The sequence below is a fragment of the Balaenoptera borealis genome (genome assembly GCF_965194805.1).
Source record: "Balaenoptera borealis genome assembly, chromosome: 2".
In the NCBI taxonomy this organism is placed as follows: Eukaryota; Metazoa; Chordata; class Mammalia; order Artiodactyla; family Balaenopteridae; genus Balaenoptera; species Balaenoptera borealis.
The window spans coordinates 46,585,627-46,610,832 of NC_138867.1; the positions used below are offsets into that span (position 1 = coordinate 46,585,627).

A 25,206-nucleotide genomic window follows, 5' to 3' on the forward strand; every position below is an offset into this window, starting at 1 on the left:
CAGCAGATACTGTCTGGATATGATGTGGATTTTCTTAATAGAAAGGTGCGATGTTTGAAGATGCTCATGGACTTCCCAGTAGAAGACCTGGGATTAGCACACAGACATCTCAGCTGCTCAGGAACTATCTTAGAAGCCAGCAAAGAGTTGCCCTCTCCACTCACCTATAACCGGTGAGCACATCGCAGTGAAAGCTTTGAGGCACCACAACTCTATTTTACTCTCATTTCGTCCACTACTAACTGTTGCCAGAAGAGATCTCTGTATAAGTATATACAGAAACGATGAAACATATTGGGTGTTTATGAAGGGTGAAAATGTGTTAATACACCAAATGTTTATGTGCTTGTTTGTTTATAATTAGCACTTAGGGTAATGTCTTCACAGAAAGCATAGACCTATTAGAAAATTCACTAGGGCCCATTAAGATGTTTAAAGAGATGGGATTAATGATTGCAAAGAGTATCATATTCACACAAGTGCCATTTCTATTGCAAAGCATGAATGGTTTCCTGAGAGCAAAAGGAAGTTTTATTTAACTTTTTAGGATAGCCAGTCCTCTGTAATCAAAATGCGGCCTGCCAAGTCCGCAACTTTCTCTTCTTATTGTGTAAATACTTCTATGTCCGCTGATGCAATTCTGAAAAGTGCACTTACTGCTGATTTGAAAATGCCCCATACTTATTTATATCAGATTTTGTGACTTAGCTAGAAACTAGAAGGACCACTGACCATGAAGAGGTTTTGAAAATTGATTTATAATTTTGACTTAGGTTGCAAGATGGAACAGGGACATTTTCTTGATTCATTTTGCTGAAGCCTCGTCAGGTCCACCTCAAAAAACTCTTCCTTAGTTACAGTGATATTATCTGTAATAAAAATTTATATATGTAACATTAATAAATGGGAATAACTAGTGGCAGTTAGCATTTATTAAGTCTTTACTAAATACTAGGAGGACACTGTGCTAATAACTGCATCATCAGATTTCATCTTTGCAACGCCCTGATGAGTTATATGCTGTTATCATCACCACTGCACATATTGAATAACTGAGATCTTATGAATTGAATAACCTGCCCAAGGTCACACAGCTAGTATGTGCTATGTAGGACTCAACTCAGTTTTGACTGACCATGAAGTCCCTGCTTGTTACCACCATGTTGTGAGATGCAAGTTCTTTAAGAACAAGGACCATATCTCATGCTGTACTTCTCCTAGAGTAAGTTCATTTGTGCACATATTTCATGAAATATAGTACTATCTTGATTGCTTCAAAAAGCTATTAAGTGATATGAACAGATGGACACCAAATAAATGTTGGAGAGGATAACAGGTAATTCAGTGAAAATGGTTTTTATTTCCTCTCAAAATGTAAGCTGACTAGGTAGATCATCACTTATAAAAACCAACCAAAGGGCTTCCCTGGTGGTGCAAGTGTTAGAAGTCTGCCTGCAAGTGCAGGGGACATGGGTTCGAGCCCTGGTCCGGGAAGATCCCACATGCCGCGGAGCAACTAAGCCCGTGCACCACAACTACTGAAGCCCATGCGCCTAGAGCCTGAGCTCCACAGCAAGAGAAGCCACCACAATGAGAAGCCTGTGCACCGCAGCAAAGAGTAGCCCCCCGCTTGCCACAACTAGAGAAAGCCCGTGCGCAGCAACAAAGACCCAACGCAGCCAAAAAAAAAAAAACCAACCAAAGGAGCCAAATTTCTTTCATTCATTTAACAGATTTTCTTCACTCTGTGTTCACTATGAGACAGCCATTGTGTCAAATGCCCTGGAAGCAGTATTGAGAAAAACAGAATCCTTAGGTTCAAGTCCCGTGAGAGAGACAAGGAATTCAACAATTAAAACACAGCGTGATATAGAACAAAGTCAAAACTCTAGAAATAGAATATACAAGTGTGACCAAGAGGTGCAAAAGCAATTCAGTAAAGAAAGGGCAGTCTTTAACAGATGGCATTAGAACAATTGCATATCCATTGGCACAAAAATGAACCTCAACCTGAAACTCACACCTTATACAATAATTAGCTCAAAGTTGATCATGAATCTAAATGTAATGTGTAAATTTATAAAACGTTTAGAAGAAGACATAAGAGAAAAATCTTCATGATTTAAGGCTAAGCAGAGTTTTAGACATGACACCAAAAACCAATCCATAAAAGAAAAATCAACAAATTGGACTCTGTGAACATTAGGAACTTTTGCTCTGAGAATGATTCTGCTAAGACAATGAAAGGACAAGTCAGAGTTGAAGAGAAATATTTACAAATCACATTATCTGATAAAAGATTTGTAGCCAGAAAATATAAAGAACTCCCTAAACTCAATAGCGGGAAGACAAACAATCCAATTAGAAAATGGGCAAAATATATTGAACAAGACACTTCACTAGAGAGGATATACTGATGGCCAATAAGGCCATGAAAAGATGTTCAACATAATTAGTCATTAGGGAATTTGCTAATTAAAGCCATAATGAGATATCACCACACACCTATTAAAAAGGCTAAAATTAAAAAATACTGATAATATCAACTTCTATCAAGCATCCAGAGCAGATATATCTCTCATACATTGGTGGTGAGAGTGAAAAGTGAAACAACCATTCTGGAAAACAGTTTGGCAGGTTTTTTTTAATAATGTTATACATTTACTTAACATATGATCCAGCAGTTACCCTCCTAGATATTTATCCTAGAGCATGAAAACTTATGTTTTCAAAAAACCTATTCATACATGTTCATAGGAGGATTATTTATAATATCCCAAACTGGAAACAACCCAAATGTTTTTCTATGGGTGTTTGGATAGGCAAACTGTGGTACATCCATGCAATGGAATACTCTTCAGCAATTAAGGGGAATGAACTATTGATGCACACAGCAACTTGGATATATCTCCAGGGTTTGCTGAATGAAATAAGTAAGTCTTAAGATATCACATACTCGATGATTCCATTTATGTGAAATTCTTACCATGGCAAAATTATAATGATGGAGAACAGGACAGTAGTTGGTTGAGTTATGCCTGGGGACAGAATCTAACTATAAAGGAGTAGCAAGAGGGAGTTTCTTTGTGGTGATGGGCAAGTTCTGTATCTTGATCATGGTAGTGGCTACACATATCCATACTTGAGATAAATTTTTGTAGAAACACACATAAGAGGCATGTAAAAATTGACAATATCTGAGTAATGTCTGTAGTTAAGACTATTTACCAGTATTAGTTTCCTGGTTTTGATAATGTACCATGCTTACGTAAGATGTTATCATCAGGGGAAGCTGGGTGAAGAGTATATTGGAACTCTCTTTACTATTCTTGTGACTTCTCATGAGTCTAAAATTATTTCAAAATGAATTTTTTTAAATAATAAAGATAGCTGAGGATGTTATGGGGATAAAGAGGTGGAGATAAAAGATCTCTATAATTTTGGGAATGAAGGAAAAGTAGAAATTTGGGGGAAAGAACAAGAGGAGGTAACACGTAGCTGGGTCTTCAGAATGAGACGAGGTTGGCCAGCAACGGGTAAATTTGTTCCAGGCAGGGCTGCCTCCACTGCCAGCGTGTGGTCCAGGGGCCTTCCTCCCTCATTGGGAACAAGGTCAAGCCTCCTAACTGATGCTTCTGCTTCCCTCCCTGTCCCACCCAGGACAGTATTCAACCTTGCTTCAGCTCAGATGGTCCTTTCAAAATGTAAATCAGGTGACAGCATTTCTTTGTTCAAAAGGCTCCCCTCTCACTTGGAGTGATAGCCCCTGTACTTGCAATGGCTTATGTAACCTGCTCTCACCCACTCACCTCTCTGACCTCAGTTCAGTTACTCCCCCTTCACTCCTCTGTTCCAGCCTCACTGGCCTCCATGTTGCTCCTTTAACACAACAGGCACCCTCCCTTCTGAGTCATCACTAGCCCTTCCCTCAGCCTAGGATCCTCTTCCCCCTTGTCTGCATTGTGGTCCCTCCCCTCCTCCGAGTGTTTAAGCTCTCTGCTTCTCACTGAGACCATCCCCTTTTACTGAAGTTAAAATTGCAGTAACTTCCAGCCAGCCTTTCCTATCTCTTGTCCCTGATTTATTTTTCCCCTAGTGCTTATTACCTTCTACTTTACCACAAATATATTTTTATTATTTATTTTTTGTTCTTTTTTTCCCTACTAGATTATAATCTCTATGAGGGCAGAAATGTATGTCTGCTATTTTTTTCTTCCCTGCTTTGTCCCCAACACTCAGAACCCTTTTGTTCTTCCAACAAACATATTTGAGGGCCTGTGTTCATTTCCTATTGCTGCTGTAACAAATTACCACAAACAAATTACACAAATTTATTATCTTACTGGTTCTGGAGGTGAAAAATCTAAAATTGGTTTTATGGAGCTAAAATCAAGGTGTCAGCAGGGCTATGTCCTTTTGGAGGCTCTAGACGAGAACCTATTTCCTTGCCTTTTTCAGCTTCTAGAGGCTGCCTGCATTGCATGGTGTATGTCCCATCCCTCCATCTCCAAAGGGCATCCCTCTGTCTTCTGCTCTCATTGTCACATCTCCTATCTCTCTTCTTTTAGAACCCTGTGGTCCTTTTATAAGGACACTTATAATTACTTTGGGCCATCCCAGAATCTAGGGATGATCCAGGCTAATCTCTAGATTAGCTATCTCAAGATTTTTAACTTAAACACATCTGAAAATTCCCTTTTGCTATGTAAGGTAATGTATTCACAGGTTCTGAGGATTAGGACATAGACATCTTTGGGGATTAGGATACATTCTGCCACAGGGCCTATTATGTGTTAGGGCCTATTATATGTCCAATATAGACCAGTCAATAATAGATACCCCCAAAATAAACAGGCTAATTTTAGCTAATAATGAATGTGGCACAGTAAATAAAATGGCGTACTCTAACAAGCTAATCTAATAGTGAACAACTGCAGGGATGGAAATGGAGACCTCTGGGGAAGAAACTTTGAGGTGAGAGATTGATGGGAAGAAAGAATCAACCGCACGAAGTTCTGAGGGAAGAACCTCTCAGGTAGAGGAAAAAGCAAACGCAAAGGCCTTGAGCCAGTAGGGAGCTTGGCTTGTTCTGGCAGGGGCAGAGACCAGTGGTGGGGTTTGAGGTTGGTCAAGTAGACAGGAGTCAAATCATTTGGGCTCTTCTAGGCCCCGGTGAGGAGCTCTGATTGTATTCAGAGGCTGATAGTAAGCCATGATGGTGGAAAATGGATTACAGGGGGCACAAATGGATGTGCAAGATCTGTTAGAAGCTCTTGCTATGGTAGTCCAGGTGAAGGGCCGGAGCTTCTTGGACTAGGGTGGAAGCCATGGACATAGAAAAGAAACCTGGATATCTTTAGGGTGTATTTCCGAGGTAATGCGGATAGGATTATTTGACTGTAGGGACAAAACATTGTTCTAAGGTTTTTGTCCTGAGCAATGGAATATATGGCAGTGCTAGTTACTATGGAAGACTTGGCGCAGAGCAGCTTTGTGGGGATGTCAACAGTTCTCTTTTAGGCCTGTGATGTCTGAGATTCTTTTAAGCCGTCCAAGGGACCGTGTCAGGGGGACTTCAGCTACATGCACCTGAGGCTCAGAGGAGCAGCCACAGATGGTGCTATGCACTTGGGAGTATTATGTAGCCTAGATGGCGCTTACAGGCATGGGACTGCAGGAGGCCATTTAGAGAGAGAGAACAGGCGTTAAGCAATTACGGGAAGATCCAGATAGTAGTAATAATAATAGCACTTACCCTGTGCCAAGCCCTGCACTTTCCATATATTAATGTATTTAATATATGTAATCCTTGCAACAATTCATTGAGATGGTTTCTTTTATTATCGTATTCCATTTTATAGTAGAGAACACTGAGGTAGAGAGTTAAAAAACTTTTCTCAAGGTCGCACAGCTAATAACTGGCCAAACTGAGAATCAGACTCAGAAAGTCTGGTTCCAGGGTCCATGCTCTCAAACCTTGAGTTCATAGAGTATTGTTCCCCTTATAAGTATAGTCTGGATAAGATTGTGCACCAAATCACTATACTCCGTACTTGCTCAGTGTTCTGTTATCTTAAGCTATTACTCGGATGCAGATTGGAATTGGAGTTGGTGATAAGCAGAATTCAGTGGTAAGAGAGTTCATTTCCACAAAATATTTTCTTTCCTTTTAATGTGCACTGACTTTTAAAAATTTTTTAAACCTTTTTCATCCTCTAGAACCAAAGCTCTTTATGCCATGTTGGGGTGGGATTTGATAAGATACATTTCATGTTTTCCATGAATAGACTTCTCAATAACCCCTAGGAAATTCTGTGGTGCCATGAACCACTGCTTGAAAATCTGTTCACCATCATGACAAACAGCCCATCTTTGAAAGGATAAAGTATTTGGAATTGATTCCCAGGATGAATCACATTTTCATAATTGCACAAGATTACTCACAAATTCAAGGAAGTTAGGTTTGAAAAACGAAATAAAAATCAAAAAACCCAACTTATAAACTTTGCTTACAACATGTTCTCAGATAACACCCACACATGTTTCTTTTGTCAAGATTCAACCTGAAGACACACTGAAGACAAATTTCCACTTCTGTGACTTTGTCAGTAACACAATCAAAGTGGTGATACGCAGTGTTCTTATTCCACTGTGTGGGACACAGAACAGTTTGCTGATTGACTGACAAATTCAAGGCAATCTAGAGGTCAGAGTCTGAAGAATGAGTCAAAGGGCAGAAGTTCCAAGAGAAACTTAAACAAGCTTGAGTCCTTAAGGTCTAAGGATGAATACAGTAATGATGAAAAACTGCCTCTGATTCAATGTGTGCTTTGTGCATAGTAATTCAACAAAGTCATTCGCTGATGGTTGATTGAATGCCTACCTTGTACCAAGCACTGGGGTTACAATAATGAGTTAGAGAGGCAAATGAGCGCTATTCACAGGGAACTGATGGACTAATAGGAAAAACAGATAGTCAGATAATACAAATAGAGTGTAATGGGGGAAGACAGAGTTCTGTGTGGGAGGTGGAGGTGGATGAAGGCATTTTGCTGATTGGTTCTCGCTGCTTTGATGATCTGGCTATGGTACTTATATAGAATCATGGCAAAACACTTGAAAATTATCTTTAGTGTTAGTGTTGGTCAGAGGATTAAACTGTTTTGAATTCAATTCTCTGGATTACTTAGTATCACAAGCCCATAAGTAAAGAGTAGGCTTCATACACTAAGCTACAGGTAAGATTTTTTTTCTTTTTTCTTTTTTTTAAATTGAAGTATAGTGGATTTACAGTGTTGTGTTAGTTTTTGGTGTACAGCAAAGTGATTCAGCTATACATGGATGAATATGTATATGTTCATTTTTATTATCTACTTGCTTTAGATTGGTAGAAGATTAGGTATCGAATGTTTTCTTTCCTTGAGGTTTTCTGCTCCTTTCATCTACTGATACCTAATTTTTAAGGTATCCTAAATTACCGAGATGCTAATTTTAAACTATTCAAAAACGGCTTTACATCTCTCTCTCCTCTCCTGAGTCCCACTAAAATTAGACTGAGCAAGTGTGCTCCTTAATAGCAGTCTATTTTCTGAGTTTGGAGGAGAACACCCAGCTATAGGCACTGAGAGTGCCTGTATTAATTAATAAATTCATTCATTCATTTGCATTCATTGAGTGCTAGAGTGCACTAAGCATTGTGCTCAGAGCTATAGAGTCCAGACCATGGCACACGGAAAAAGATTTGCCCCAAAGATTTCCACATCCTATTCCTGGGAACTGGTAAATAGGTTACATGGCAAAGGGGGCTTAAGGTTGCCGATCGTCTGATTTTGAAATGGGGAAAGTATCCTGGATTACTCAGGTGGGCCCAGTGTGATCACAAGGGTGCTTATTAGTGGAAAAGGGAAGCAGGAGGAGGAGGACCCATGAGATGGCAACGTAAAAAGGTCTCAGCCCAATGTTGTTGGCTTTGAAGATGGAAAAAAATGAGGCCATGAGCCGAAGGGTACAGGTAGTGTCCAGAAGCCGAAAAAGACAAGGAAATGGATTCTCCCCTGGAACCTCTAGAAAGCAACCTAACCCTGTTGACATCTCACCTTTAGCTCAGTGAGACTGACTTTGTGCTTCTGACCTCCAGAAAGGTAAGACAATAATTTTGTGTCATTTTAAGCCACTAAATTTGTGGCAGTTTGTTACAATAGCAATAGAAAACGAATGCACAGACCATAAGACAGTTCCTACCCTCCAAGAGCTAACAACAGGCTGGTAGACATGGAAAGAGTCCAATGAGATAAGGTTACAGCTAGCAACATTGAGTGCTGACCAGGGCTGGCGCTGCAAAAGGTTTGTAGAAAGGATAAGATACCCTCTGCACTGGGCAATACAAAAGGCCACAGCTTTATTTTTGCTGCCCATGCAATCATTTGTGCCCTAGGATATGTAGGATGATGCTTTGTGGGTATTTCCCTGCACAGCTGGGGAATTTGTCAGAGAAGCTAGTGGTTGGACCCACAGAGTATTGAAGAGAGGGAGGTAGGAATGTTACCTGGTTTAAAAGAATCTGAGATGTTTATATTTTAAATACCACTGTACACTGAACTTCTGAAACGTATATCTTCAGCCCATATTCCTCTCCAAACTCTAGATCTCACTGGATATCCCCAAATCTCTCCTTGGGTATCTATTGAACAACTAACCCCAAAGTTTTGATCTCCCTCAACCTGCTCCTACCTCAATATTTCCCCTTCCAGTAAATGACACCTCCACTTTTCTTGTTCTTCAGGACAAAAACCTTGGAGTCTTCCTTGACACCTTGTTTCACCTCACACTCCGTGTCACCTCCATCTGGGAATCTAGTTACCTCTACTTTCAGTATATTTATAGGCTCTTACCACTACCACTGCTGCCATCTTGGGCTAAGTCACTCTCACTTGGCTGACTTTAACAGCTTCAAACTGATCTCCCTGCTTCCATCCTTTCCCAATTACAGCCTATTCTTAACATAGGATTCAAGATAGTCCTTTTAAAATGTAAATTATTATTCTGCTCAAAAGTTTCCCGTAATGCCCAGCCTCACTCAGAGTAAAAACAAAATTCCCAAGAGAAGTAAACACCTATGTATTCACAAAACTTCTACACAAACGTTTGCAGCAGCATTATTCATAATAGCCAAAAAAGTAGAAATAACCCAAATGTTATTTAACTGATAAATAGATAAATAAAATGTGGTATATCCATACAGTGGAATATGATTTGTCAATATAAAGGAATAAAGTATCAATACATATTACAACACAGAAGAATGTTGAAAACACTATGCTAAGTGAAAGAGGCCAGTCACAAAAGATCACATATTTTTTATTCTGTTTATATTAAATATCAAGAAAATGTAAATATATAGAGACAGTATATTAGTGGTTACCAGGGCCTCGGAGGAGGGAGTAGGGAGCAACTGCTTGTGGGTGTGGAGTTTCTTTTGGGATGATGAAAATGTTCTGGCATTAGGTAAATGTTTGCACAACTTTGTGAATACACTGAAAACCACTGAACTGTACCTGGAGGAAGGTGTATATCTGAACACAACTGGGATTCTACTAGGAAGGTAGAAGGGAGGAAGGTGGTGTTGAGAAGATGAACGAAAATGTCTGTTTCAGCCCTGTAGCCATTTGAGTTTATAGCCATGTCTGAATCTCTACCTGGAGCAATTCTGACATAAGTTGGAGCAAACATGTTGGCATGAACCACAGTTGCTGTGGGATGATGCACACTATCAATATATTTACCTCTGCTGATATTAACCTGAGCACCTGGGGCAGGCAGTGTTTGTCAGGTTTTTCCCATGCCTCCAGCAGGACCAGACTGAAATCTTTGGAGGCCTTAAAAGTCTGAAAACATTATGACACACCTCCTCCTTATTTTAATTTAAAAGAATACATTACCATATTGAAAAATAAGTTCTGATATTTTCCATGATGACTACATTTTGTTGTTGTGATTATTTTTTTCCTAAAGCTATAAAATTATTTCCTAAAACTTCTTTTGGTGCTTCTGCCTTGTTGGTGTCCTAGGTTCATGCTTTTTCTGTCTCTAGGTAATCCAACAAAGGCCCTCTGTGACAGTCGCTTACTATTTGGGACATATTCTCATTTCCTCTCCCTTCCTTGTTCCTTTTGAAAGGGACCTGATAGTTTTTTTTTTTTCCTCCCGTAAATAGATATAAACTCAAGGACTCTTTGCATTTAAATGAAATTAGTGTAATTCTTTCTAGAAACATTTATTTAGTCCCTAATGAATTAAAACAGAAGAAGAAGATCTATGCTAGAAATAAGAGTAGCTGCAAAGGTTAATAAAAACGTTTGCCCTTAGAGATCTTATAATCTGTGGGAAGTGCTACCTCATTGTAAACCAAAGGCATGGATCACTGGGTCCTAGGACTTGTCACATGGCAGGTGATGTGTTTTCTTGGGGGGCGTCAGCAGCTTGCTGGGTAACCCCACATCACATTCCTACCTTCTAAGTTTGACCTTGAGAAGGAGCCTGGATATTAGTATCAGCCACTTGCTGAATATCTACCCTGGGTAGGAAATGTGCTAGGCCGTACAAAACTCGGAGAATAAGTAAGTGATGAAAGTCATACAGCAGGTAAGTAGGGGAGCCATGACAAATCCTGACCACCTGGCCTCAAAGTTCATCCTGTCGCCTGTGCTTGGAGACTCTTGAATTCACTAGCTGGCTTGTATTTCTGTCATGTCAGGTTTACATAAAATCCTGGTGCGTTATAGACTACTCAGGTCGAACAATAATAGGGTTCCTTCTTTCCCCTGAAGGACTCTTGGTGAAGATTAACTCCTAAAGAGCTGTTAACAAAAAGTAGAATGGAGCTCAATGCTCTTGTTCCAGTATTATTCTGAATCCAGTCAACATCACATGCCAGGATTGACTAGTTGTTGGGGATTTTGTATTACTTTAGGTTTAGCATTCATTTAATAAACTCCACAGGAGGTGTTAGAAGAGTTCATTATTCTTCATTACTAATTACTTATTTCAGGAGGAGAAGGGTATACACCTTATGCTAATTGTGTGCTGATTAAAGAATCCACATATTGGATAGATAACAACATATTCAGGGCCATGAAAAGGTAGACCTTCCCCAGTAGTTTTCCTCTTTTAGCCTATGCATTAGCCATATCAGAAATGGAAAGAATCCATTAAATGAGGCTTTTAAAGTTGCTGTCCTTTAATTATACCAAAAAATTAGCCCTAATTTGATAAAATATCAAACAGAAAAACTGATAATCTCATTGATATCTTATAGGCAGAGATGCTATTGAAAATATCCAGCATTTGATAGGGAAGAGGAATGAAGCACATAATAGATTTGAAATTAAAACTCTGAAATTTATAGCATCTGTGTAGCAGTATGTTAGTGAGTTCTAGATCACTGAAAAATGTCAGTAACTTTTATAAATGGCCCAGTCTCTATTAGACCCCTGATGATTATTTAGCTGGTCTAAAACCAGAGATTTTCTCTAACTGCTAATTTAAGAAAAGTAGCTAAATTTTTAAAAGAATGTCTTTTTTCTTTTCCTTTTTTACAGTATGTAGCAGACATAGCTAGTTGCCTCCTAAACATCCCCAAAGCTATTTCTTGCCTCCTGTCTTGCTAATAAACCTTGATTTTGTTTGGAATAGTAATTACACAGGTTCATTTCCTGATTTGAGATAAGGTTAAACTAGTCAGAAATTGCATTCTCCTTTGCAGCTACTACATTTTCCAGCTTTCCTTGCAGTATATGAGGTCATAGGACTATGTTATGGACAATGAAAGAGAAATCATGCTAGGAGGCTTCTGGAAAGGATTTGCTTTCCAGGTAAAATTGCAGTTGTGTCACTGCTATCCTGTCCTCCTTCCTTTTTCCTCCTTCAAATGTAGACATGATGCCTGGTGCTATAGCAGCCATCTTGTAACCATGAGAACACAAGCCACATGAAACAGAAGAACAAAAGGAGCCACTTTCATATTATCATCATTGAAGATACCACAGATTCCCTATCTTCAGACTTCTTATTACAGTATTAAGTTTTAAGGTACATATTTATTTTGATACTTCAACATCTCTGAAAACAGGAATGTGTCATTGGCTTGGAGAATATAGTGGAGCTCTCTTTTCACCCCTAAGAACTAAGGAAGGAAATGAGGCAGATGGTGGACTAGATGGGTTTTAGCAACATTCTTTGAGGTGGAAATCTACCTACTTTCAAAGTTATCTCTCAAGCTCAGAACCAGTGGCATTGAGTTCTTTAAAAGACTATTTTAAGAATAAATAACTTCTGCTCTTGATGCTAGATAATTTTCAAATTTTGCATTTCATATTTATCCAGACAATTATCTCAAAAACTTTTAAGTGCTTCTTCTCTCTTCTCTATTTTACTGCCTGTAGCACTTCTCAGCTGAAAGGTCTCTTTCCCTCTGCTTTTAATTGTTATTAGGCATTCGCTTACTAAGAAGGATGCGTTTGCTTTAGGGCATGGTGTGAGAGATTTCAGTGTGCCCAGACCTCCCCGCTGCAGTGGTGAGAGATTAGATAGCAGTCTGTTCAGCCCTAGACATAACTCAGTAAGTGGCTATTGCAGAAATAATAGCTAAATTTGAAAACCCACTCATAACACTATACTAACCATTCTTCCTCAGGTGAGGAACTAGAAAAGGTGAGCAGCACAGAATCCTCAAGAAGACGTTTTCAGTCTCCTGCTAGCTGGGAGCCCCGCTGCAGTTCTGTTATGCACTGCTCCATTATGGCAAAAGGATGGAGGGGAAGGTTGAAAGGGCTTTTCTAATTAGTGACTGCTGTAATGCCAGTCCGCCTGCTGGCCTTGAAAGTGGAACAAGGCAGGTTAGACATCAAAAGTCAGGGGAAGCCTTAAAGCATCAGAGCTCTTTAACTCCGTTTCTTCTACTCCATCGCAGCGCTATAGCCGGGCAACCCCTCATGGTACACGGCTGTTCGTCTCCCTGTATCTTTATAGGGGTTACTAAAAATCTAGCTCACTGGCCAGCCAACATGGGAATTTTCCTAACTGACTGTCAGCAATGATTCCTAAAGGTCAAACTAACAAGATTCAATTTGTCGAGTTCCTTAGAACAGGTAGGAAGCCCCTGATTTCTTGTCACTTTTAAACAACTGTCCTTGAAGGTCTGGGTGGTTCCCAGAAACCCCTTCCTTTTACTGCAAAGATGAGTCACTGAAAACTCAGTCATCAACTATGATGGGACCGTGCTAACAGAGATCACTGAAATTACCAGATAATCTTCAAACAACCATTTTGTTACTAGCTTTAGCCTGTTGATGTAACAAGTCTTCACTAGATCTGCCAACAACATTTTGCTGATATGAGTTTCAGAAGTGCTAACTTGACGGACGGGGCAAGAATTGAGCAGTAGAAAGGAGACATAGAAGTAAAATTGATTGAATACCCATTCTTGTGTCATAAATGGATTGTATAGTTTTGTGTTCTTATCAGTAGAACAGTCCAGTTTAAAGTATGCCACAGTTTTATCATTTATTTGTAAACCTTAACAGGATAAGAATATCTTTTCACAGAACTTAAACATGATATTAGCAGCAGAAACTGACCTGCTGAGAAATTAATGGGGCTTTCCAGAAGTCATGATGAGTAGTTTCTTAGAGAAGAAGAAAATTTCCAGTTGTAGAAATGCCATGTGGTTTTCCAATCTCTACCATCATCTCTCTCCTAATCTTGAATTTTAAGGCTTGCTGTTCTTTATTCTTTTGATGGACTTTCACTTCTGCCCTGGAGAGTCCATTCTTTCCATATAGATGTACATAAGGGCTACTGCACTGAGGAGAAGATGGTGAGAGAGGCCTTGGGTTTAGAGGTAGGGGCCTCGTAGGGTTCCCTGGGGGTTCTCAGAAAGAGCTCTCCCCTGTGGAAACCCAGGATAAGGTAAATGGGAGAATGGATGTTACAGGAGAATTAGTTTCTAGTATTTATCCTGATCTCACAGTGATCCTCTATAGCTCCTGCAAAGGCAAGAAGGGAATTATTATGGGTTCTGTAGCGACCCAAGCACTGGATGGGGAATTTAAATTCCTGCTGTTAGTTCCAGGTCTGCCACTTACGTGCGTGGCCTCAGGTCCATCATTTTACTTCCTCCATGTCTTCATTTATAAAGTGAATTGATTAAACTATGAGTGCAGCAGTCCTTTTCTGCTCTAACATTTGATGATGATAGAAGCTTTGTGATACACTGGAAAGAGCACATGTACAAGTGAACTTCCAGTGTCATTTTGCCAAGCTGAGCTCTCTGAGTTTCAGTTTATTAACAGTAGAATGAAGCGAATAATATTTGCCATGCAGGGCTGTTGTGAAAATGAGAGATGACGTATAATAGGTACCTGACAAAGTGCCCAGAATGCAGGTGGTTTTAAATAAAAGTACTTTTTATTCACTGATGCTGTGACCTACTCCTAAATGGTCTTACACTGCATGGGAGGTCTTAGGCTGATATCTGTCCCCATTGATATGCAGCCTGGAGTGGATGTTACTGCCTGGGAGAGGAAGTGAGTCAAGGTCCTGGCTTTGTGTGCGAATGGAAAGGCAGCTCCGTCCTAGGACCTCAGGGAAGCCCTAAGGGACATTAGTGCCCCTGTGTACAATTTTGCCTCCACCCAACATCTATGGCCCTGAGCGCCTCCCCAGCCCCAACTCAGCTGATTGAATTGTTCTGCTGATGAGGGAGAATGTGGAGAAGCATGGCTGGTGGGTCCACTCAACTTTGGGAAATGCCAAACCCTGTCAGCTTAGAGGGATTCAAGACTAACTTCTTTGAATACTTTTTCTGACATTCTCAAGTTCTTGTGTTGAGAGTTGGGCAGGACACTGAGAGGTGGGGAGCAGGCAAAAGATAGCTGAAGACATCCACCTAAGCCAGGATCTAATGTTTTGGCCAAGTTGGAATCCTTTGGAAAATGAATTCCATCTTAGGAGAGAAAAAAGTCCCTCTTTTCTTAGATTTTCATCAACAACAAACTTCTCTATCATTTAAGAAAATGGATCATTTGACACCTTGGAGATTTTACCTGAAGGAAGATAATTGCTTGAATTTTTTTTATGCTTAAGAGCTAAAAGCTATTTAGCAGCTATAAAATTGATAATGTATTTACCTCCCCAGAGCAAAGGATTTTTCATTGTTAACATAGTGCCTAGACCAAAATTGTGTCCTCTAGAGGTCACCAGTGTACCAGATTTGAAGGCCATGCAGGCCTCCAAAATGCTGAGGAAGAGCCAAGTGTCCCACTCATCTCTGAGGGAAAGAGAAAATAAGGCAAATAAATTATGGTAACAGCTGCTCTCCAGCTAGTCTCTTAAGAAGTAGGAAATCTTGTTCGGAATAGTGCACTTTTATTGATTTTTCTGGGTTTATTTTGGCTCTCTTCTGCACTGATCTAACTGGAGGAAACTTATAATTGTTAAATGCTTCCTCACCAATTGCTTAATTTTGGAAGTCAGAGAAGAAATTTTTCTGTATGGGAGAAAAACTGATATAGAAGTAAACTATTTTAGCCGCCATTAAATGTGTTACTCTCAGTGGTGCTCTGGCCAAGGAGGAGAGAGTCCCCATGTGTCTCCTGGCATGCTGTCCTTAAAGGGCATGGGCACACCGGGGTGAGAAGCATGGGAAGCGGCCCTGTAATTAACTGTTATATAGTCCCTGAGCTGCTTTACGTGGGAGGACACCTTCTCAAGTACTCACATCTCTGCAGCTGGATCAAACTGCACATACAGGGATCATGTTGGTAGTCAAAACATACCTTTCCTTTGGAAGAACTATCAACCAAGAGCCAAGAAGATGGCAATCTGGAGGTCCTAAGGGGACTTTTCTTAGCTGGTTTGCCTTTTTCATTATTCTTATGCTTTAATCTCGTGTGAAGCAAATTGTCTCCCTCACAGAGAACTTGCCTTGAGATAAATACTGCGTCTTGGCCACTGGATTGAACCAGGGGAGTAAACCACGCGCTGCTGAGAGCCTGGGACATGTTGTGACATAACCCGCTGCCGGTGGCCTGCGTTCCTCACGCTGTGACCTGGGAGTCACCACCAGCGGATCACGGCATTGTTCCTGCCGCTCCAGTTACTCTCCAAGGAGAGGAATTCCTCCATCAAGACTTTCCCAGGGTCCAGATACTTGCTAGCAGCTGACCCATCAGGAAACCGCCTCTCCCCTCTAGCTTCCCACATTCCTTCCTGAGCATTCCCCAGCCCAGGGTGTGGCCAAGCCTCGGATGATCTGCTGGGGTTGATTGACAAGAAAACAAAGCCTTCCTCTAGATAAGAAACATCACAGAGCTATAGGAAATCTATTTGTTCTGGGTGGAGCTCGCTTTCTTTCTCTCCTTTTTTTTAAATTTTATTTTATTTTTTTATGTCTACGTTGCTGACTGTGTAGTTTCTTATCATTTCTTTAGGATGTGTGGAGCAGTCAATCTTCAAACAATGAACTGTGTTTGGGTAACTTTTTCTTTATGGCTAATTCACAAAGGAGGAAAATACTTTGTCCTAGAGGGTTAGGGTGATCTTAGGGCTATTAGATATTTTTCTTGAGCAGTAAAAAGAACAAAGGAAAATTTTCACTACAGTTCAATTTGAACTGTATTCTTCAGCTCGGTGCCCATTTACATGCTGCAGAGATGGCAGTTGTAGAAAGGATGCCACTTGTCCGTCATTCTGGAGAATCCTTTAGCTTAGATGATATCCTAGGAGGATTGCAGAGTGTCACGCCATGTTGTAGCTCAGCTAGGTTGAGAATGGTGTCACTGACCCCCCGTCAATGTGGGGCAGACTGAGAGCTTTCCTGGGACTCTGCTGTTTTATCGTGGTTACCAGTTGTGTAATTGTGAGCAAATCTTACGTCTCAGTTATCTTATTTGTAAAATGAAAGGGTTGGACATAATCTCCTCTAAGGTCCATTTTGAAGCTAACATCTACTCAGAGATTAAGGCTGTTCAGTCAAGGGTCAGCTGTACCTTAGCAAGTGTGTTCGTCTCCCAGGGCTGCTGTAACAGCATACCAAAAACTGTGTGGCATAAGAAAAACAAACTTCCTCACAGTTCTGGAGGCTAGACATCCCAAATCAAGGTGTCAGGAGGACCATGCTCTCTGATGGCTCTAGGGGAGAAGGCTTCCTTGCCTTGCTTACCTTCTGGTGTCTTCTGGCGTTCCTTGGCTTATAGATGCATCACTCCAGTCTCATCACTGTCTTCTCCCTGTGTGTCTCCACATGTGAGTGTCTGTCTCTGTGTCCAAATTTCCACTTTTTATAAGGACACCAGTCATATTGGATTAATGTGTAATGACCTAATTTTAACTTGATTATTTCTATAAAGACCGTATTTGCTAATAAGTTCACATTCTGAGATACTGGGAGATTCAGACTTCAACATACCTCTTGAGAGGACACAAGTCAACCCAGAACAGCAAGACACTGGAAAATCTTCTCTTTGGCCTCTGGGTCCATTCTTCATGTTGCTTTGTGCCCTGAGAGGCCCACATGCATCACACCAGGGGATTCCTTTGTCCTCTGGCTTCCAGTTGGGTTAGCCAGTGGCAAGAGACAGGATGCAAGGGAAGAGTGGGGTGGGAGTGGGGCATTTATTCCCCTCAGGATGGGAAGGTGTCACCACATCTGGCTGTGTCTTGTGAGGAGACCCTATCCACACAGACTTCTTTACTTCTGGGGACCCTTAAGGGCTTCTGCAAACCTTCAGGCTTAAGGTCAGTAATTCTCTCTCCCTCCCCAGCCCCCAGCTTACTTCGGTTTCTCTACCAAAACTTTAACAGTGTTCTTTATTAAACTCTCCTCACACTCCCCACTTTGAGTGGGCCATCTGTTTTCTGCAGGGATCTTAACTCTCTCCACTCTTAATGACTGAATTACTTTTCTAGAAATTCAAGGTGATAATTTGGTCTAGAAGAGTCTGGGTAGGGACCAGCTTTATTGCAATTTGTAGAAACCTGGCTGGGTAACTCCTTGTCCAGAGACTTCCAAAAGACCAGGTCCTTTATAAAGCCAAACTAGCAATGCAGATAAGCAGGCTGGGTGGCTACTTGGATGACCTAACTTCACACATCTGTAGGTTCATGGCTGCTCTGGAACAGCCTCCAGGGTAGTTTCACATCCCTGAGCCAGGTGGGCTTTCACCTGGTGAGTGAGGGAGACCGTGCTGGCCTGGATATTCTCTGTCTTATTGCTGTCTCCCTGGGGGACTTCACTTCATTTTCCCACCCAGTGATCACATCTCTCTCAATAATGCAATGTCTTCCTTTTAAAAACTTGTTTTGCATTTTACAATTTCAAAGTCTGTTTTAGATCATCTCAGTCCTTGCTAATAAAAGTGCTAGGGAGAGAATATCTGTAGGTCTCTGATCTCAATGGAAAAAGGAGGCACATGCATGGAAGGGACTGGTGAAAATCTCCAGAATGACATGTTCTTAGACTATTCTGTGAAGTCAGTGATATTCTCTCCTCTAACCACTTGAGGAAACTGTGTTTGAGTTGTTTAGTGAATCTCTCTGCTTTCTCAGCTAGTATGTTTATAGGGCTAGTACTCAAACCCATGTTTTCACATTCCACTATTTGCTTCTAAAAAGGTATATTTTTACTCTGGTGTTCATCAGCCTTTAAAAATGAACACCTGTACCATATGTGGTCAGATACTTGGCCTTTACCCTCTCCCACTATCCAAGCTAGTCCTTGGCACTCAGTGTTCTGAAGACGCCTATGAACGAAAAAGGCAGAGAAAAAGGCAACCAGGAATGTTGCATAGCTGCTAAACTCCTATCCATTCATAAACATATGTCTCTGTGTCTGATATTTCTAGGGTTTCTTAGGAGCCCTCAATATTATCTGCTATACTTTAAGTCTGCCTTTTTTTTTTTTTTTTAATGGCCTTCCCTCAGTGAGTTTCAGGCTTCTCTATTCTACCCTGGGTGCCTCCACAGTTGTTACTTCTAGTGTTTTGGACCTAGGGTAAAATCTACACCCACATCAATGTGCTAGCAATATCTCTTGAAGCCCATTGTGCTCTGGCTTAGATGAACTTTGCTGTGGCCATGAAAATGGACATCCAGATTTAAGGGTGGGAATTACACCAAGGAGACGAAATGTCTCTTAAAATGTACAAGGGAGATGGGCACATTACTAGCAAACAAAGAAACACACTGAGTTGAATACTTGTGGCTGAAGTTTCTGATTAGACTTGGAGAATTCTGAGTTGGTTTGCATTAGAATTCTTATTACCTCTTAAGGGGGAGAAAAAAAACCCCTCAAAAAGTAGAAAGTTTTTCTTTGGATATCAAGTAGCTCTTTCCAAATCACATTTGGCCTACCTAAGTGTGAAGGGATAAGCAATGCTTGGATTCTGTTTTCCTTAAAACCCACGTGGGTTAAGTAAGAAATGGAAAACATCCTACTAAGTGCATCTCGAGTTGTTTTGGAACTCAAACATTAACTCAAACTTAAGATAAATGAGAATGCCCGAGATGGTTTCAGTAGTATTCTGGATATTTTCTAAGTACAGGATTAGCATCACAATTTTATTATTCTGGGCTCAACAGCAGCAAAGTTGATTTTGGTTTTTGGTTTTGTTTTTTGTTTTGAAGATGTAAAGTGATACAAAAAAGAAGAAGACTTGGTGAGACTAAGAATAGCCAGCTCTCAAGAACGCTTACTTCTGTTTCACTTTCAGGGTTGAAAGGGTAGAGCAGAAAGAGCCCTCTAAGTGATAGTGTGGGTGATAAGGCAATGGCAGCATGAAGTGTGATCCCTGGGCTGCACAGGAGGCAGGCCTCTGTACTTCCTCATCTTTCTTGTGTTGCATTCCTGCTTAAGCACTTAGCCTGGCTCACCACTGCCCACTGAATCAAGTCTGAGCTTCTCTCTCGGGATTTCACAGCTGTCCAAAATAGGACCCAACCTGGTTTCCTGCTGTTGCGTGAAGGATGATATCAGAAGAAAAGCTCAAAATTTTATAGGTACTGAACAAGGCCATCCTAGGAAGGGTCAGATCTCCGTGTCATGAGCTCACTGAGGTGGGAGAGATGCTTATAGACACAGTTTCTGGGGGTGCAGAGACCCCCATAGGGGTTATTAAGGCAAGGCCTGAGGTCCAGCTGCCTGAGCTCAGTAAAAATATAGGGACTTGGCTGCAGGAGCATGGCCCTGCACAAAGGCTGAGAGCAGCTAGCAGTTAGGCTTGAGATGCTATTCTTGAAGCTGCTGTGCAAGTGCCTCTGTGATATGAAGCAGGAGTAGTTCTAAAAACTGAGGCATCCTGAAGCCAAAGGTGGGAATCACAAGGCTCCGGTGCTGGAAATTGGGAGGCAGGGGTTGGAGACCCTTCTTTAGTCAAATGGCTTAGTTTCAGTCTAATCTGTGTTCTCTGGGCTCTCGGGACATGCCTGGGCATATCTGACGGATTGGAAGGAAGAACCACAAGGAGTGCGTTTGCATAAAGGACCAAGATGATATCTGGTGCACACGACTTTCATCAGCAGTAGGGTGGGGAGAGTGGGTGAGTATGAATACAATATGGGCTGTCACTTTGTCATTAGCTCAGCTGCCATGGATTTATGTCCGAGTCCTAGGTTAGGTTCAGAGGAAACTGCAAATAAAAACTGGAGGAGTTGTTCTCTTGCAGAATTCGAAAACAAAAATTAGCACTGTTTTGGGACCAATGCATAGAATAATATAAATTTCAGAGAGGTTTTTCTAACTCCATCGTCAAACACAAAGCTTTGCTCACTGGGGGGACTTTTAGACGGAATACTGCCATTTTTTTAAAAAATTGATGAGTCTAGTGTATCAGAAATCTAATCTGGAAAAGACACAGGTAAAGCCTACTTAATGTAAAGTTGTAATAAGTAATTAGATGCATCACTGCATATTCTGCCAAGATACTTATTTCATTTTTCATCTAACTTTAAAAATCACAGGAAATTTTCACTGGGTGATTTATAATGTATTAAATATATTTGTTTAATCTTTATTTCCTTGAAGTATTATGTTTTAAAGAGAAACGTGTTGCCTTAAAAAAAACTGCAATGGGTTTATTACATAATTTAATTCATGCTAACATGCTGACTTCATGTTGTGAAGCACAAAAGCCATAGATCTTGTCTTCTTGGCAATTCTTTCCAGGCAATATAATAGGCATCTACTCTCTTCCTTTGTATGTTTACCATGGACATCAGGAATGATTATTATATTAATAATAGTTAATTATATAATTATATGTATTATGTTATATTGAAAAAAATTACTTTTTTGTATGATCCCTTCTAAGGAAGTCAAAGAGATGGTTAACCATTTTAAAATTTGATTTTTTCTCCCCCAACGGACTAGAATATCAAGAAAAGATTATGAACCAGTCCAAAGAATGGAATCAAAAGTACCGGAGAAAAAAAGAGTACAATTGATTGATGTACTGAATCATCAACTCTACTGATTCCAATAGTTACTGGTTTTGGCTACCCTGCCATTTATCTGAGGTGACCCTAGTGTATAACTCAAGAACCACAATAGAATAGTCTGTCACATGGAAATATTGTACATCCAATACAGGATTTTAAGAATTAAAGAAAACCTGAAATGTTCCTGGTCCTCTAAATGGTATGTTAATGTAGGGGTGTATCCCCAGGCTAATCCTCAGTCTAAAGGCATAAACTCCTCTTGAAACTAGATCAAAATTTACATGGATCAAAGGACCTTTGCCTTGAGACTCCCATGAGAAAGGAATCAGGAGGATGAGACAAAAAGAAAAATATTGTAAATGTAAAATATTAGTGAAGGCTTTGGGTAATGGAGTATTAGAGCTGGGAGGATCTTTGAAATAAGGGGACTAACTATCCAGTTTCTAGGACTCATCAAGAAAAAATGGGAGAAGACTCAAATCCATAGAATTAGAAATGAAAAAGGAGAAGTAACAACTGATACTGCAGAAACACAAAGGATCATGAGAGATTACTGCAAGCAACTATATGCCAATAAAATGGACAGCCTGGAAGAAACGGACAAATTCTTAGAAAAGCAAAACCTTCTGAGACCGATCCAGGAAGAAATAGAAAATATAAACAGACCAATCACAAGAACTGAAATTGAAACTGTGATTAAAAATCTTCCAACAAACAAAAGCCCAAGACCAGATGGCTTCACAGGTGAATTCTATCAATCATTTAGAGAAGAGCTAACACCCATCCTTCTCAAACTCTTCCAAAATATAGCAGAGGGAGGAACACTCCCCAACTCATTATACGAGGCCAACATCACCCTGATACCAAAACCAGACAGAGATGCCACAAAAAAAGAAAACTATAGGCCAATATCACTGATGAACATAGATGCAAAAATCCTCAACAAAATACTAGCAAACAGAATCCAACAGCACATTAAAAGGATCATTCACCATGATCAAGTGGGTTTTATCACAGGAATGCAAGGATTCTTCAATATATGCAAATCAATCAACGTGATACACCATATTAACAAATTGAAGGAGAAAAACCATATGATCATCGCAATAGATGCAGAAAAAGCTTTCGACAAAATTCAACACCCATTTATGACAAAAACCCTCCAGAAAGTAGGCGTAGAGGGAACTTTCCTCAACATAATAAAGGCCATATATGACAAACCCACAGCCAACATCGTTCTCAATGGTGAAAAACTGAAACCATTTCCACTAAGATCAGGAACAAGACAAGGTTGCCTACTCTCACCACTATTATTCAACATAGTTTTGGAAGTTTTAGCCACAGCAATCAGAGAAGAAAAAGAATAAAAGGAATCCAAATCGGAAAAGAAGAAGTAAAACTGTCACTGTTTGCAGATGACATGATACTATACATAGAGAATCCTAAAAATGCTACCAGAAAACTACTAGAGCTAATCAATGAATTTGGTAAAGTAGCAGGATACAAAATTAATGCACAGAAATCTCTTGCATTCCTATACACGAATGATGAAAAATCTGAAAGAGAAATTAAGGAAACACTCCCATTTACCACTGCAACAAAAAGAATAAAATACCTAGGAATAAACCTACCTAAGGAGACAAAAGACCTGTATGCAGAAAACTATAAGGCACTGATGAAAGAAATTAAAGATGATACAAACAGATGGAGAGATATACCATGTTCTGGGATTGGAGGGATCAACCTTGTGAAAATGACTCTTCTACCCAAAGCAATCTACAGGTTCAATGCAATCCCTATCAAACTACCACTGGCATTTTTCATAGAACTAGAACAAAAAATTTCACAATTTGTATGGAAACACAAAAGACCCCGAATAGCCAAAGCAATCTTGAGAAAGAAAAACGGAGCTGGAGGAATCAGGCTCCCTGACTTCAGACTATATTACAAAGCTACAGTAATCAAGGCAGTATGATACTGGCAGAAAAACAGAAATATAGATCAATGGAACAGGATAGAAAGCCCAGAGATAAACCCACACACATATGGTCACCTTCTCTTTGATAAAGGAGGCAAGAATATACAGTGGAGAAAAGACAGCCTCTTCAATAGGTGATGCTGGGGAAACTGGACAGCTACATGTAAAAGAATGAAATTAGAACACTCCCTAACACCATACACAAAAATAAACTCAAAATGGATTAAAGACCTAAATGTCAGGCCAGACACTATAAAACTCTTAGAGGAAAACATAGGCAGAACACTCTATGACATAAATCACAGTAAGATCCTTTTTGACCCACCTCCTAGAGAAATGGAAATAAAAACAAAAATAAACAAATGGGACTTAATGAAACTTAAAAGCTTTTGCACAGCAAAGGAAACCATAAAACAAGACCAAAAGACAAACCTCAGAATGGGAGAAAAATATTTGCAAATGAAGCAACTGACAAAGGATTTATCTCCAATATATACAAGCAGCTCGTGCAGCTCAATATTGAAAAAACAAACAACCCAATCAAAAAATGGACAGAAGATCTAAATAGACATTTCTCCAAAGAAGATATACAGATTGCCAACAAACACATGAAAGGATGCTCAACATCACTAATCATTAGAGAAATGCAAATCAAGACTACAATGGGGTATCACCTCACACCAGTCAGAATGGCCATCATCAAAAAATCTACAAACAATAAATGCTGGAGAGGGTGTGGAGAAAAGGGAACCCTCTTGCAGTGTGGTTGGGAATGTAAATTGATACAGCCACTATGGAGAACAGTATGGAGGTTCCTCAAAAAACTAAAAATAGAACTACCATACGACCCAGCAATCCCACTACTGGGCATATACCCTGAGAAAACCAGAATTCAAAAAGAGTCATGTACCACAATGTTCACTGCAGCTCTGTTTACAATAACCAGGACATGGAAGGAACCTAAGTGTCCATCGACAGATGAATGGATAAAGAAGATGTGGCACATATATACAATGGAATATTACTCAGCCATAAAATGAAACGAAATTGAGTTATTTGTCGTGAGGTGGGTGGACCTAGAGACTGTCATACAGAGTGAAATAAGTCAGAAAGAGAAAAAGAAATACCCTATGCTAACACATATATACGGAATCTAAAAAAGAAAAAAAAAATGGTTCTGAAGAACCTAGGGGCAGGACAGGAATAAAGACGCAGACATAGAGAATGGACTTGAGGACACAGGGAGGGGGAAGGGTAAGCTGGGACGAAGTGAGAGAGTGGCATGGACATATATACCCTACCAAATGTCAAATAGATAGCTAGTGGGAAGCAACTGCATAGCCCAGGGACATCAGCTCGGTGCTTTGTGTCCACCTAGAGGGGTGGGATAGGGAGGGTGGGAGGGAGACGCAAGAGGGAGGAGATGTGGGGATGTATGTATATGTATAGCTGATTCACTTTGTTATACAGCAGAAACTAACACACCATTGTAAAGCAATTATACTCCAATAAAGATGTTAAAAAAAAGTAATGGATATTTTATTATATTTATTTCTAGATACTTCATAGTTTGGCAGTTGATTGGAAGTAGTATATATTTTTTTTTTTTTTAAAGGAAGCAAGTTTTTGTTTTGTTTTTAATTAATTTATTTTTTATTTATTTTTATGGCTGTGTTGGGTCTTCATTTCTGTGTGAGGGCTTTCTCTAGTTGTGGCAAGCGGGGGCCACTCTTCATCGC

General features: G+C 40.1%; 1 protein-coding gene and 1 long non-coding RNA gene across 5 annotated transcripts in view; one reads left to right on the forward strand and one right to left on the reverse strand.

Moving 5' to 3' along the window:
• ACTBL2 (actin beta like 2) overlaps positions 1–25,206 on the reverse strand; it is a gene marked incomplete at its 3' end in the record, with an annotated part of 373,015 nt that overhangs the window by 238,778 nt on the left and 109,031 nt on the right.
• LOC309624419 overlaps positions 1–25,206 on the forward strand; it is a 160,756-nt gene continuing 135,550 nt past the window's right edge. For 2 of the 4 annotated variants that reach the window (XR_014241898.1, XR_014241899.1), the window contains exon 1: positions 1–25,206. This exon is cut by the window's right edge and continues 7,306 nt beyond it. This is a non-coding gene — a long non-coding RNA (uncharacterized lncRNA). The other 2 variants (XR_014241900.1, XR_014241901.1) reach the window with 1 other exon arrangement.